The sequence below is a fragment of the Bos indicus x Bos taurus genome, chromosome X, assembly GCF_003369695.1.
Source record: "Bos indicus x Bos taurus breed Angus x Brahman F1 hybrid chromosome X, Bos_hybrid_MaternalHap_v2.0, whole genome shotgun sequence".
NCBI lineage: Eukaryota > Metazoa > Chordata > Mammalia > Artiodactyla > Bovidae > Bos > Bos indicus x Bos taurus.
The window spans coordinates 86239702-86256020 of NC_040105.1; the positions used below are offsets into that span (position 1 = coordinate 86239702).

Sequence of the window (16319 nt, forward strand, 5' to 3'; positions counted from 1 at the left end):
ACATTTTGGGGGCATTTCAGCAAATGAAAGCTGGGAATTTCATTTGGGGCACTTTATAAAACAGAATGATTTGCATGTAACTCTGGTAGCTGTTTTTTAGAAGTTGATTTATGTTGTATTTTATTGGTTCACAAGAGATATTGGAAACAGAATGCACTGAGGTGCTCAATTATTTAACAGATCATACTTAACATTTTATATTTTAACATATACCCAGTGCCAACAATTGTTCTCACGAGCTTTCTAAACCATTAAGCTGCACTCCTCTCCTTTTTCTAAATCAAATATAAGTAATTTGTTGTCATAGCAATGCTTCTTCCCACTCCAAAATAGTTCAATACAGGCTTTGTTTCTGCAGACAACTATCTGTCTACCAAAAATTGGTCATTATCTGCCATCTTCTTGACAAATGTCTGATTAAATTTTGCTGCTTGGCTTCTACAGTCATCAGGAGACTGTATTTCTGTGGCACTTTCTAGCACATGTACAGAAAAGGGGCTTATAAAAGCCCTGTGGAATTGCCTAGAAGCATATCACAGCTAAGTCGCTGAGTGACAGCCAATCTCCCCAGTCATGATGACATCGATCCTTTGCATTATTACCCAGCTTAACAGTTTATAGAGTGCTGCCACTCACTCTATTGTACTTAAGGCAGTACCGGGTAATGCTTTCTTATATGCTTCTTCAATTCCCTGCATCGAGTGGGCTATTTAACAGGGCATATCAGTAGTAAGCTACACTTGTTCTGACCTTTATCCTCTAAGGCTAAGTTCTGCTTCTCTATCCTATTGATGAGGTTATATATTAAGCAGCTGAAGGCAATTAAATAAGCTTTGGAATTGCAAATAGATGGAACATCTGAGACACAGGATATCATTTGGCCAGTCGCTTGTGCAATGGCTCACTGACAGATATTAACTGTTCAGATAAACACACAAGACCATCCCCCCAGAGTCAGCAACAACATTCATGCTAATCTCATATTTGTAGAGCTTGTTAGTTAACAAAGCAGTTTTGCAAAAATGGTCTTACTTCGACTATACCACTTGTCTATCCATCCCCCTAACACATGTAAACACAACTGGATTAGGATATGAGTACCTAAAATCTTATTCCCTGCCTTACAGTTTACCCTTTTAAAATAAGAATGAACAATTGGTATTTTCAAGCCCTGACCTTTATTTCATGCAGCCATATTCTGTAGAAGCCAAAACCACCCTCTCCCACCACCATAACCATTAGGTTAAAATTTCTTTCACATCAAAATAAAAACAAATTAGAAGGAAAAGAATCAAGAGGGTGAGGAGAAGAGATTCTTTGCCATCAGCCGCAGTCTTTAAAAGGAAAAGAATAGGGTTGAGGAGATGGATTTCCAGGAAATTTCCCTTTTCTTTATACATTCCTGTACTTTTAAGGTTTTTTTGTTTGTTTGTTTATCTATGACCATATGTTACTTCTATAATCAAAAGATAATGAGAGTGGGTCCTAACTGGCTCACTTGCTCCCCCTTCTTTACAATTCTCTGAGAGGGAAGGAGGCATTAGTGAAGAGGACCAGCTCAGAGTGCTTATTTCAGAAATCCAATCAGAACGAGGGGCTGCCCTAACAGAGCCTGAAAATGAGATTTCACAGAACTACACAGGGTCAAAAGCTGAAGCTGAAAAGTTCTATTCCCACCCAAATGTGAGCAGATGTAATTTGTCTCTCTGTATGACTTCCAGCTTCATGTGGTCTGATTCTATTTGAGAATCTAATAAAAGGTGTAGTTGTTGCCATCATTTCTGTTGCTTGGTCCTCCTGAGAGCTGGTCTCCCACAGACTTGATTTTCTTTCTGCAGAGTGAGCAGAGGAGCTGATTAATTATTTAGAATCCCTATGTAACTATTATCTCAATTTCTGCACACCTCACCCCTGTCAGGTGGAAGGGGAATGAGCACTACCCACATAATTACATCCACTGAAACTAAAAGGCAGAGAGGTAACTCAATTTGAGCCATATCCCACAGAAAATGCTAGGCAATAAGCAGCAGAGTGCCTAAGGGTCTGAAACCTGTCTGACCAACCAATAGTAATGTCTATACGGCCCAAGAGAAATAAAGCTCTCTTTCCCAACCTCCTGCCCAACCCAAGAGGAATACAGCTTTCAAAACTGTTTTAATGATGACAAAAAGCCTCTGGCTCTTGAGGCTATGAGGGTGTTAATTTTGTTTGGCAAAGTCAAATTGCTTCAAAAATTTAATTCTATGCCTGGGAAGGTGCAATTCAGATTTTAAATGTGTTTCTTCCCTGGAACTCAAAATCCAATTTACCCTGCCCCCCTAGAAGGATGCTTTTGCTTTCACCAAGTCACCCTTACTCATCTATCTACAGGCTAAGGTGCACCTGTCTTGAACACCTATCTTGAGCATTTCATTAATGGACCTAACAAAGAAAGGGGAAAAGTAACTTACTACCCCTAATAACATAGCAGCAAAATACATAAAGTAAAAGTTGACAGAACTAAAAGAACTAGATTGACCCACCTTTGTGATGGTAAATTTTAACTATCCCAACAATTGATAAGAGTAACCCAATGAAAAACTGGGTGGGGCTGTCAAACGGCAGCAACATTAACAAGGTTGATCTAGTGGACACTGGCCTCATGCTGCTGGGCCACAGAGCATCAAATTTCAAAGAATCAGACCATACAGACCACATCCTCTGATCACAATGTTTCTAAGTTAGAAATCAACAACAAAATAACTTAGAAAATGTTTAACAATGTTTAAAAAAATCCTAAACACCCCATGGGTTAAGAAATCACCATGGAAATTATAAACTAACAAGTTCCAAGTATCCTTAGAACTAACAACAAAATACTGCATACCAAAGTCTGTGGGATCCAGCTAAAGCAGCACGTGGCTCAAAATTATTAGCCTTCAATACTTTTAATCAAATAAAGTCTGAAAATAAATGAGTTATAATAAGCATCCAACTTAAGTTAGAAAAAGAACAAGGGATAAAACTGAAAACTGGTTTACAGAACAATTTTTTAACTAGCAGAAATAAGACTCACATAATAGAAAGAGGATTAATAAAGCCCAAATTGCTTCCTAGAAAAGATAACAAAACTTAAAAATCTCTGGTGAGGTTGATTTTTTAAAATAAGTAATACTATGAATGAAAAGGGAGCTGTCTTTTTCATATCTGCAGTTTCTATAGTTAAGAGGCTATTAACCATTTTAAACCTCTAAGTATGAGCATTTAGGCAAAATGGTCACATTCTTAGAAAAACAAATTACTAACACTAATTAAAGAAGAAATTGAATACTTGAAAATTTCTACCATCATGAAAGAAATTGAATCAGTAGTCCAAAATCTTTCCACAGAAGACACCAAAGCCCTGATAGTTTTACTGGCAAGTTCTAGCAAGCACTCAAGAAACAAATAACTTCATCTTCTGCAAACTATTCCAGAGTTTAGAAAATGAGGAAGCATTACCCAACTCATTTTATGAAGCTAGTAATAAATACCAAAACTTTACAGGGACAGTACAAGAAAGGAACCACAGCCAGACTCATTCCTGAACAGTTGTAAAAACACCAAATCTAATACTAGCAAATCATATCCAGGAACAAGAAAGATAATGCATCGTGATCAAGGTCATTTCATTTCAGGAATGCAAAGTTGGTTTAGTATTAGAAAATCAATATGATTTACCACATTGAAAGATTAAAGACCAAAAGTAATATGATCACCTTAACAGATGAAAAAGTCTTTGATAAGAAGCAACATCCATTTATGACTAACAAAAAACAACTTAGCAAACTCAGAATAGAAGGGAAGTTCTATAGTCCAGTAAAAGATATCACCAAAAAAATTTACAGCTTAACACCCAGTGAACAGATGGTAAAGAAACTGCCTGCAATGCAGGAGACCCAGGTTCAATTCCTGGGTTGGGAAGATCCCCTGGAGAAGGGAATGGCTACCCACTCCAGTGTTCTTGCCTGGAGAACCTCATGGACAGAGGAGCCTGGCGGGCTACAGTCCATGGGGCCACAAAGAATCTGACACGCCTGAGTGACTTAACAACTTTCACTTTTCACTTTCAACACCATACTTAATGGTGAAACACTTCAGTGTTTCCATGGTGCTAGAACCTACCTGCCAACGAAGGTAACTGTAAGAGACCTGGCTTCGATCCCTGGGTTGGGAAGATCCCCTGGAGGAGGGCACAGCAACCCACTCCAGTATTCTTGCCTGCGAAATCCCATGGACAGAGGAGCCTGGAAGGCTACAGTCCATAGAGTTGCAAACAGTCTGACACGACTGAAGAGACTTAGCACACACGCACACCCTTTAAGACAGGGAAAAAGACAAGGTTATCTATTATTGCCACTTCTGTTAAACACTGTATTAGAGGTCTCAACCAGAATGGTAAGGCAAGAAAATGGTATTAAAGATAAAATGACTCCAAAGGAAGAGACAAAGGTTTCACTCATTGTAGATTATGATTACCAACATAGAAAACATACAAGAATCCTCAGACCAATTAATTATAATTAATTTGAAGCATTTAGCAATGTTGCTGGCTACAAAAAATGAACAAAAATCAACTATTTCTGGACATCATCAACTAACAATTACAATGTGTAATTTAAAAAGGAAAAAAAAAAAGACCAGAGACTTTACAGGAGAGCTGATGAAGACCCTGAGTTTGGTATCAGACTAACTAGTTTCTAAAACCAGCTCCTCCACCAGCTGTGAGACTCTGGCAAGCAATTTAGCTACTTTGTGCCCTACCTTTTAAAATTCTTGTGAGGATTAAAAGAGTTAATAGGCAAAAAGCATTTAGACGGGTGCCTGATTCAAATGTATTCTTTTTAATGGCTGAGTAATACCCCATTGTGTGTATGTACCACAGCTTTCTTATCCATTCGTCTGCTGATGGTTCTAATGAGGTGGATGAAACTGGAGCCTATTATACAGAGTGAAGTAAGCCAGAAAGAAAAATACCAATACAATATAATAACGCATATATATGGAATTTAGAAAGATGGTAACAATAACCCTGTATGTGAGGCAGTAAAAGAGACACAGATGTATAGAACAGTCTTTTGGACTTTGTGGGAGAGGGCGAGGGTGGGATGACTTGGGAGAATGGCATTGAAACATGTAAATGATCATATGTGAAACGAATCGCCAGTCTAGTTTCAATGCGTGATACAGGGTGCTCAGGGCTGGTGCACTGGGATGACCCAGAGGGATGGGATGGGGAGGGAGGTGGGAGGGGGGGCTCAGGATGGGGAACACATGTACACCTGTGACGGATTCATGTCAATGTATGGCAATACCATACAATATTATAAAGTAAAATAATAATAATAATAAAATAAGGCAAAGAACAGGCATAAAGAAAAAAAAATAGACTGGTACCTGGAACAAAGTAAAAGCTGAATAAATGCTAATTATTATCACAGTGAAGAAATAGTTAATAGGCCTATAATCAAGAGCGCTGAGGTTCAAACTATTGGACTCTGACATCTCAACGGTAAAAAGCCAGGGAGCCACCTGTCACAGGAGCCAATGAAACTCAGCCATGTTGTCCCTTAGGCTTGGCACTGAACTCCCACACCAAACATACAGCTCATTACTCATACACCCTGCTGTCTGCAGTGCAATTAGCAAAAGCACACACCTCTTCTCTGGAGATTTCCACCCCATCTTCCCAACTCTTTTAACTGACAGCTAAAGTCAACAACTTCAAGCTTTCTGTGAGGATAAAATCCAGAGTTCTTGACGGTTCTTGACGGTTACTCTTTATCATCAAAAGACAAGGCAAACCTCAGCCCCTTAGGGCAGACTAATGCCAGGAGAGTTTCTGGAGTTATTCAAAGAAAGGCTGTTATTTGTTACTGCCTCCACTTCTTGGGGGAAAGGGGATAGACCGTAACTAATATTTCTTTGAGCACCTACTACGTTCCATGCACTTTTCTCAGGGCTTCACCAATATTAACTCATTTAAATTCTTTCTGTAATCTAATGAGACAGACAGAATTCTTAGCACCATTCTACAAATGAGACAGTGATTAGGTGACTTACTTAAAGCACAGAGCTCAGGAGTGACAGAAATTAGCTTCAAATCCAGATCTGTCTGCAAAGCCCTGCACCAAGCTAGAAGAGAAAGAAATAAAGGGGGGAAGTGGGTACTGCGTGTATGAAGCAATGCATGTCAATTCTCCTTCTGAAACCAGAAGGCACAACTCCAGTGGGGACGCACACGACCATCATGTGAATAGAAGACTGAAAAATCAGCAAACCAGCAGGGTTTCCAAGTTAGTGTTCATGATGTAACCAGGTAAAATGCTGCTGCCATTTCGCGGCATGACTGAGCATTATTTTTTTAAAACCCACAGAAATACTGCCCCTATGTGGCCTCATTTCACCCTCTCCTTCTCTGAAAACCAAGACAGTCATGACCAGGACATACACTCCTATGAATGTACACAGACCCAGGTGATCATGAATACGGTAAAATTGGGCGGGAGGTGAAGAACAGGATGTGCATGCCACTTGAGTTTTGATGTCACCTGATTTTTATTTAACTCCTTCTACATGGCAGCACTGCCAGGCTAACTGACTTCATGGCCCACAAGTGATGAATATCCCCAACTGCTTTGATCTGGGACTGGTGAGCAAAGACTAACATTTATGCTGCACTGACTATGTGCCAAGCCCCACTGGCATCATAAACCACCCATCAGGGCTTCCCCTTCCCTGTCCCCAAGTAAATGATTTTGTTCCCCCTAATGGCAGTACCTTACCTGAATGGCAGAAGAGATGACAAGAGCCTGGCTTTGGGGGCAGCCCCTCACAGCCCTTCCTGATGCAAGCTGACTGCTACATGTACCATCCAAGGTTCAAGAATATCCACACCCAAACACCCCAACAATAACACAGAAATACTTTTTAAGATCCAAGCTACCTAACTGCAGGACCACATAGGTTTTATAGGTTATTAACTTTAAGTGCTCTTGAATACAAGATGATTTTTTATGACAAAACAGATAAAGGAAAGGTCAATTACACAAGACCTAGTTATGGGTTAACCTGCTCTTAAACTCTGAAGGGAAATAAAAGTTGCACATACAACCTGCTGTTCAGATTGCTTCTCTTCTAAAAACCATCACCCCAAACCCTCTTACAAAACAGAACCCACATTTTAATCATTCTAACCCAGAGCAATAAAATATGAGTGCCCCCTATTTAAGTGCCCTGTTACCCTTTCAGTTTTTATTTGATCTTCAGAAATACTTTTAGCACCACCACAAGTCTTGAAATTAAATAACTGCCACTTTAAGAAAGCTGGTTAAATTTTGACGTGGGTAAGAAGCTACCTGAAAAGAAACTATTTCTTTATAAACTCCCGAGGAAAACTAGAACCCATGTGTAACTGCCTAAGCATGGTAAAGCCATTTGAGGTTAACTGACCCACCCAGGAAGTTCCTGAAGGCACTATGAGATTCTCCCCACTTTTACACTTCCAATGCATTTTGTCCATCATCCAGTTCCTTGACTTTTCCATTCTGCCAGGAAGTGAGAAATGAACCAAAGTGTCATCAAATGTACGAGTTGGGAGGGATCTTAGAAATCATCTGGTCCAACCTTCATTCACAGATGTGGAAAGTGAATCCCAGAGAAGGGAAGTAATCTATCTGACTATGCAGTGTTGGTGACTGGCAAGTCTCCCAATACAGTCTGCCCCACAGTAGAACAGAATTCTGCTACATGGGACTCTTCTGACTAATTCTTTAAATAGGCTTACCGAAAGTTGGCAGACTGTTCTTCATCCATAGGAAAAATATAATTGGTAATCTCTTTGTATTCTTGCCTAGAGAATCCCACGGACAAAGGAGCCTGGTGGGCTACAGTCCACGGGGTCGCAAAGAGTTGGACACAACTGAGCGACTAACACACACACAATCTCTTTGAATGACAAGCTCTACTAGCCTAACAGATAACACCACCAGCCTTGAAGTCAGCCAAACCTGTACCAGTTTGACCACTTTCTAGCTATGTGGCTTTGGGCATGATACTTAAACCTCTCTGAAGGTTATTGTCTTCATCTGTAAAATGGGAATGCCAATCATAGCATTGATCACACAGGGCGTTCAATACATATTTATATACAACTAATACATATAGTTGTGACTATTATTGGGGCTTCCTAGGTGATATTAGTGGTAAAGAACCCTTCTGCCAATGCAGAAGATGCAAGAGATGTGGGTTCTATCCCTGCACCAGGAAGATACCCTGGAGAAGGAAATGGCAACCCACTCCAGTATTCTTGCCTGGAGAATCCCATGGACAGGGGAGCCTGGTGGGCTACAGTCCACGGGGTGGCAAAGAGTCAGACACGACTGAAGCAACTTAGCAGGCATGCACGTGACTATTACCACAATCTGGCACAGAGGAAGGCAGAGCTGTTAGCTCTCTAAACCTTGTCTGTGTGGGGAAGGGGCCCAGGGAAGAGCACCCAGAATCTCTACCTGGAATTACACCTGACTCTTCAGAGAAAGCCCCAGATTTGGAACTGAATTTTGGGCTTGGGAACTGGCAGGGAACAGGGCTAGAAGAAACAGCCTGATGCTGGCACCACTAGGAACCCATTCCCACTGTACTAATTCTCAGGCCTGCACAGAACACCAGGCCACCTCCCTCCTCTAAGGTAAGACTCACAACAGTTTAACAAAAAAAGGAGTGACTGAGGCAGAAAATTGATAAACCTACTAATCTTGGGAAGCCCATTAGAAACAGTAGGAAAAGTGCCCTAATTAGACACAGAGGGGTTAGAGTCAGTGGCTGTTTCAGTAAAGGCAAAATTCCCCATCTTTAGGCCTCTCACTGCTGCTATTTAGTCGCTCAGTTGGGTCCAACTCTTTGTGACCCCACAGATTGCAGTATGCCAGGCTCCTCTGTCCATAGGATTTTCTAGGCAAGAATACTGATGTGGGTTGCCATTTCCTTCTCCAGGAGATCTTCCTGACCCAGGGAACAAACCCGGGTCTCCTGCATCAGCAGGCAGATTCTTTACCACTGAGCCACCTGGGAAGCCCCTTAGGCCTCTTGGGCCTCAGCTATACTTCCAGTGGTAACCAGTGCTGGCCCTCCCTAGGCAAGCTTTCAAAAAAGACTAAAATGCAAACACTCTTCCCTCAACTATAAGGTAGTGAGAGCATAAAGCACAAACTGGAATTCTTGTTAAAGTTTTAACACAGGCCATTAGGTTCACTTGTCCTTCAACTGATCCAACAGAACAGGGCACTAAGACCTCAGAGGGAGGCAGCCCGACACTCCGGCCCTGGTTTTGCCATCCCCAAGTGGGGTGACCTTGGGCAAGTAGCTTCCTGTGCTGGGCTTCTTTTCCCCACTGCAAAATGAAGGGTTTGAACTAAAGGAACTTCAAAGGCCCTCTGACCTCTAGCATTCTCCTGTTATAAGTTCTCCACATTAAAATGCAGTAATTAGACTATAAACGAGCCTTGATAATAAGCTCCCTAGGGAGCAGAAACCATATCTGATGTTTCCTGTGTATCTCACAGTCCTGAGTATGATGCACGGCTCAGAGTCATTGCATAGGACGTGCTGAGGGATACGGATTCCCGCACAGTGCTTAGTGTATCAGACACTTTACATGTGCCAGGTGGTTCGCAAGCCTCTCTCCCACCAGACTTTCTGAGTATGTCAGGTTTTACTATTCCTGGGTTTTTAAAAGCAGCGTTACACAGGGAAACAAAGCTCCTTGTCACTTCACCTGACAATAATTGAATACCGAAGTGCCAGGCACCCTTATGAGGAGCCCTGCAAGTACAACTATTGTTCTTGAGGAACTCCTGAATTTTACCTCATAGAGCTTATTAGATCTCCCCGACAGGCGAGCAAGAAGCTGGCAAACAATGGGATGCACGTTTTACAAGTAATGCACCCACAGGCTTTGGGAATACACAATAGACGAAATAGGTGTATTGAAATAGTGTTAAATACACACAACATACACAAGCTTCAGAGGGCCAGTTTAGGCTCAGAACACATGTAATCCAGTCTTCTCCACTAGTGGCTTCTAATCCTAGTTGCATATTAGAATCACTTGAGGAACCTGAAAAAATGCTCATGTGTAGGCCCCCAGTCCAGACAACTAGATAAGAATGGGGTGGGGAAAACAGGTACTGGAATTTTTAAATGTTTCCTTCATGACTGTAGGAGCAGGCACAGGTGAGGACTCCTGGCCTCCACCTTCTCCATCTCCACCTCTAGTCCCAAACTTAGTGACAGATCCAGCAGGAGGCCTGCGAAGTCACAGGAATTCCATTTCACTCACTCACCTGACTATTCTCTGAGCCATTAAGATAACTTTGCCACTGCCAAAACGTTTTTGGCCACCAAAATTTAAACAACGCGGGGCTTTCTTAATCCTCAGTCAGAGAAGGCAATTAGGTAGTCCAGCCTCTGCCCCAACCACTGTATGGAAGGCTTACTTGGCCTGAGATCTCATCCTTTTGGGGGAAGTTTCTCTACTCCTCAAACTGATATTTAATTTGTCCCTTCTCAAATGTGCTACTCTTTGCCTCATCTGGATGTTTCCTTACAGCTAAGAATATTCGCTCCGTCTGCAGCTGGGCTCCCAACCAGTCTCTCCCCCAACCCCATCCTCTCTTGCCTCCCTCATATATACACATGGCCACTTTGCTTTGCTCTTTTAATTCATTCTTAATCAGCCTCTGCCTGTCTCTAGGCCACCTTGCCACTCTTCTACTTAATCCCTTTCGGCTGAAAACCCTGGCCATGGGGTCACTGCCTCGTTCTAGCAGCCCTGTCTCACTGTACCCCCTGCCTCACCCCCACAAGCCATAGCGGCAGCAAAGGCTCTGTGAGCAGTCTCTCACCCACATGGTGTCTTCTCAGCTGCCAGATCCTCTCTCGTGAGTTGGCTTCCTTCATCCAATGATTCTCTTCTACTGAAATTGCTCTCCCTGGCTGCCTTTCTTTTTTTACAAAAATATTTCTTCTCAATTACTCAAGAAATTTGTACTTACACCAAATTCAATGCAGAAATGTGTTAAGTACAAAGTGAGGGTGTCCCCCCTCTCCCTAACAACTCAGGATTCAACACTACCGAGTACACAATCTTCCAGACTTTCACGAGGTGCTTATGGGTTCATATCACACATACCGTTATTTCTTTTTAATAAAATATTGTTACCATCTTCCAAAGGGAATAGAGATTAGCCTCCCTTTTAAAAGCTGTACAATATTCCACTGGTGGGATGTGCCATTCTGTCCCTGGTGGGCTGTTTCCTAATCTTCTCTGATTCCATAACACCCTTGCACACAACTCTTCACACATGAACATTTCTAGGGCAACTATTTAGAAGTGGGTGGGCCGTTGGCCACCAGACCAGCCTGTACTCACCAATTCCAAGTGCCTTTTCTCAAGCCTTCCTTGGTCTCAACCTCTTTGCCTCACATGACATAGAGGACCTGCTTCCTGAATTTCCTTCCTGCCTTGGGTGTCCTTCCATGTCTGCTTCACTGAGTCTTTTCTTCTGCCCACAAAAGTAGGCATTTCACAGAATCCTTTTCTTCTTTCCCCTCTGCTTTTGCATGATAGTTGCATCTTCTCCCCTGCCAACTTCTCTAAATGAATGCCTCCTAAATCACTTTGCCAGCCCAACTACATCTCAACTGCCTGCTGTTCACTCCAGCCTCAACATCTCAAACATCTGAGACTCAACAAAGCCCCAAAATGAACTCCTGACCTTTTCTTCTAAGCCTCGCTTTCCTCATCCAAAAAACAAAGGGAAAGGACTAGACTCAGTTAAATGCTTTTTTTAAAAATTAGGAGTCTAGTATGTACTAGATGTTGTGCAGCGTTAGAAAAGAAAAAATCAACAGAACATAGATTCTGTATTCAGGGAATACACAAACTAAGAAGTGAGGGAGCAACATAAACAATTATGTAACACAAGGCAGAATCAAATGCTAAAATAGACAAGAATGGCTAAATCTGGCATAAGGGCTTGAAGAAACCTTCACAAGGGGGAGTGTTGAGCCTTGAATGATGACTGGCATCTCAACAGGAAGAGAAAAGTATTTCTGACTGAGGGTACAACGTGAACAAAGTATAAACTCAGAGTCAGAGAACCGTGGAAGTTCATGGTACATGTGGCTGGATCAGAGCACATATGGAACAATGTACTAGAGGATAAAGCTGGTTGATCAAGATTTGGAAGGTCCCAAATCTTATCACAAGGAGCTCAGGCTTTCTCTAAAGGGTTTCTCTCTCTGCCATTCTCTGGCTGAGTAATAGTAGCTGCCTCAAATACTATGTTAAAGATGATTCTGAACCTACATGGAGACGCATGTTGAGCAAGCATGCTCATGTTTTGATTAGCAAGGCTGGCCCAGGGCACCAGATGCACCACAAGGTGCATCTGTCCAGCTGTCTGCTCTCCTTGCTGAAGGCAGTAGGGAGCTACTGAGGGCTTTTAAGCAAGGGAATGGCAGGACCCAACATGAATTTTCCTTGTATCATTTCTGGCAGCGGTATAAATGATGGACAGAGCAGAAAGACCCCAGGAGAAGGGAAAATCAGTCAGCAGGCTGCTGGCAAGAAGACAGATAGTGGTGATGATGATCAACAACTAGGTGAATTAGGGCAGAGGAATCAAAGAAGAAAAGCAAGAGACAGATGGGAGAAATAATGAAAGACAGAATCAAAATGACTCAAGAAACTCTGATGGTGGAAGAGAGGAATGGAAATGTGTCAAAGTTTCAAAGGACTTAACCCAGGTCACTGATGGACTGCAGTGCCATTAACTAAGATAGGGGCCCTAAGGGAAAAGTATCGTAATCCTTGCTTTTCACTCCAAATCCTCCAACCACTTTACTTAGCTTTTAAGCACCGTTAAGTACACTAGGAGGGAAAAAGCAGAACATGCACTGCTTGATGGACCCAGCATTTATATAACCTTACACATTAACCTACTATCCTTCCTTTTGCCAGCTTGTCAAAAAAATATCATGTTGAATTGGTTCACAATGCCTTTCAGGTCTATTATATCCTTCTGCTTCTCTATATGTTCATTCTATTTTTTGAGTATTTGATGTGGAAACCAACTAAAAATCTTAATTTATCTACTTAAAGAATGCTTGTAATAGATAGTGGAACTACATGTAATCTTGTTCTGTATTTTCGAAGTCAAGTAAAGGTGTTATCATACTTTCATAATTTAAAAAAATTAAAATTGAAAAAATAAATATCCATCAATATCTAATCCTAGGATTAGATAAAACCATTGAAAAGACTTGTCTTTGAATGCTCATGCTCTCAAAAAAATTATTTTTCCCATTTAGACAGTGCTTTCCAGCTACAAGACACATTCGCAAATCTTTTACTTGACTGTCACATTTAGCCTGTGAGATATGAAGGGCAAAGAGCATACCTATCTTACAGATAACATACTCTGTGCTTGCTATGCACCAGACATTGATCTAGATACTTTACATGTAGCTATGCACTGAATTCTTGTAAGAAAACCACAGATGGTATTATCCCCATTTTACAAAGACAAAAACATACCCAGAGATATCAATTAACTTACCCAAAGCAACATAGCTAGAAAGCAGCAGAGCTGGGATTTGAACCTGGCCAATCTGACTTCAGAGCCTAGACTCTTCAACTATCACACTTTATGTAAGAAGATAAGCCCAAGAGAGGCAATCTGACCAGCCAAAACTACTAGGTTCTGCCAACTAGTCAGAGATGAAACCTGCAGCCAAGGCCAGGTCTGGCTAATGCTTAATCCTGTGCTCTATCTATTACTCTACATTGTTTACCAAGATGAAATGACTTCTTCCCTGGGCTGGCCAATTATTTTGACCTTTTTCCTCTTTGACCTTTGTCACTTCTACCAGAATGAGGTTCTGGAATCATTCACCTGCTGTGGAGCCTCACACAACTGTTCACTAGGATGGCATGCAGGTCTCTACTTAGAGAAAAATGATGACCTCAGTTACAGCCCCAACTGAATGGGTCCCATTGCAAAACCATCAATATCTCACAGCAGATGACACTGACTTGCCATACAGGCTCACTGAGCATATACCACTCCCTGGACTACCTGCCCAGGACAAGCAGCAAGCAATGGTGGCACTGCAGCCTGCTTCCTCTGTGGAAGAGACAAAGCAAGGGCAGAAAAACACATTGGAAAAGTAGTTGCTATAGCGGTCAGGTAGAAAGGTGGCCTGCAGCTGTGAGAGCCTCGCTTTCAAGGCTGTCATAGAAAATGATGCTCAAAAAAATAAATAAAACACAAGATTTCTGTTTCTCAACTACTGGGCAAGAACAAAAGCCCAGCTTCTTTTATGCTGGAATGGTAAGGGGTAGAAGGAGGCCATGAATGGTACTACAGAGTGACAGTGAACCAGGAGATCCACCTCTGCTTCCATTGAGCTCTGTGACTTTGGGCAAGTCACTTCACCTCTCTGGGTCTCAGTTTACTCATCTGGAAAAACAAGTGAGGAGATGATCTCTGAGGTTCTTTTTTTTTTTTTTTCAGCTCTGATTTGGCATCACTCAGCCATTTCCACCCAGCAAAGTGTTGCTAGAACATTTTTCTTCAGTATCTGTAAGTCAACCAAAGAAGAAATGGGCTACAACAAAGGGAAAGAAGAATGCATGCTTGCATGCTTAGTCGCGTCTACTCTTCTGTGATCCCTTTTAACTTCAGCCCACCAGGCTTCTCTGTCCATGGGAGTTTTCAGGCAAGAATACTGGAGTGGGTTGCTACTTCCTTCTCCAAAAGAAGAATTAGATAAAACAAAAATGGCCTCTTGCAGAAGGCTGAAAATTAGGTAATATATAGGCAAAAGACTTAAGCACAGTACCTGAACCATGATACATGCTCAAACTGTTTATCATCACTTATATTGAAAATATTATCAAAGTGTTATCAAAAAGTATTATCAAAGTATAGTTTATATCAAAAGTATTATCATCACTACTACTCCTAACTTTTAGAGTGTACAGAGATAACCAAATATTATGATGAGCTCTTTCTCCTAAATTTAACCCCCCTTTGCCCAGATAACCCTATTTCAGGTTTATGGTATTTCAGAGGTCTGGGGCAGGGGGACCCTAAATGAGCAGTGGCACCAACTGTCCTTAGTGTCTATGGACATTTATGACTGAAGAGTGAGAACCCAATCCCAAGGAAACTGAAGAAAAAATAAAAAAGAAATGGGAGGAGCCAGGATTAATCTTCAGTTCACTGCAAACTGGCTGTGGAAAGGGGATTAAAAAAAAAAAAAACAGGTGCGGACCACAGTGTACTCTGCAAATTGTTTTTCAGTTCAGACCCGAAGCAGGGAGTAAGAAGCTCGGGAAGATGATCCCAGCCTGGATTCCATGTGTGTCCATCTGAGTAAACACAGCCCTAGCTGTGAGGTATGGCCAAACACTGCTCAGCCAGGCAGAGCCTTTGTGACCTCACAAGTTGAATGCAGCCTCGGCCCAAAGGCCACCGCTGACCTCGAGGCCCAAGACGGCACCCCACCCCATCCCCATCCCCACCCCCGCCAAGAGCCTCGCCCAGGGAGGACAGGCACAGGGCTGGGGTTCACTCAGTTCTCTTTGCTCACTAGCCAGAAACCCCACCAGTAAAGAAGGGAAACTGGACTTTAGCTTGGTGCCAGCTTGCAGGGCTATTTTGAGGACAGCTGAACTGCAAACTCCAGGGCACTGCTGCACAGGGAAGAGAAACCCAAAGGTAAAACCAGCCCCTTTCCTCAGGGGCCTTGAGAGTCCTCCTGTGACTAGGGACCAGGGAAACAGGGAGAAAGGCCCACATGAAGCAGCAGCCAGCAGTCAGTGGTAGCTCAATGGGCCAAGTATAAAAGCATTGATGATAATAAGGTATTTATGCACATGACCCTGAGCAACATTCCTGCAGGGCAGGAAATAAAGTGCGGCAACAGGCATGCACACTCTCTCAAGTGCCTGGGACTTAGAAAAGGAAACTACAAATGCAAAATTACAAGGAACAAAAGTGTGGATAAGAAGGGGACCCTTGGGTACAGTCTCCCTTAATTTCTCAGGGTTGTCCTTTGTTTTAGGAATGCCCTCCAAGCCAATTCCTCCCAGGGAACCCAGATTATTACAGAAAACCTGACCTTACCCCCAAGGAACTGCCTATTTACTCACAACACTTGCAAATAAGCCTGAAGGCTTATCAATGGCCTTGCTGGGGTGGGGCATCCCAACCCCAAGGCTGTGAAACCAC

The 16319-nt window shown here is 42.3% G+C and overlaps 1 protein-coding gene and 1 long non-coding RNA gene across 7 annotated transcripts in view; both read right to left on the minus strand.

Annotated features, from left to right (window-relative positions):
* TMEM164 (transmembrane protein 164) overlaps positions 1 to 16319 on the minus strand; it is a 179014-nt gene that overhangs the window by 148443 nt on the left and 14252 nt on the right. Inside the window, exon 2 of one of the 6 annotated variants that reach the window (XM_027534777.1) lies at positions 6082 to 6153. The exons of the other annotated variants lie outside the window; for them this stretch is intronic. The gene's annotated coding sequence lies outside the window, so the exon portion shown is untranslated. The remainder of the gene's footprint in view (positions 1 to 6081; positions 6154 to 16319) is intronic. 6 annotated transcript variants of the gene reach the window in all.
* Positions 91 to 4187, minus strand: LOC113887589. Its single transcript, XR_003509764.1, has 2 exons — positions 4144 to 4187; positions 91 to 1832 (listed from the first exon to the last, which is right to left on the minus strand). It is a non-coding gene; the product is annotated as an uncharacterized LOC113887589 (long non-coding RNA).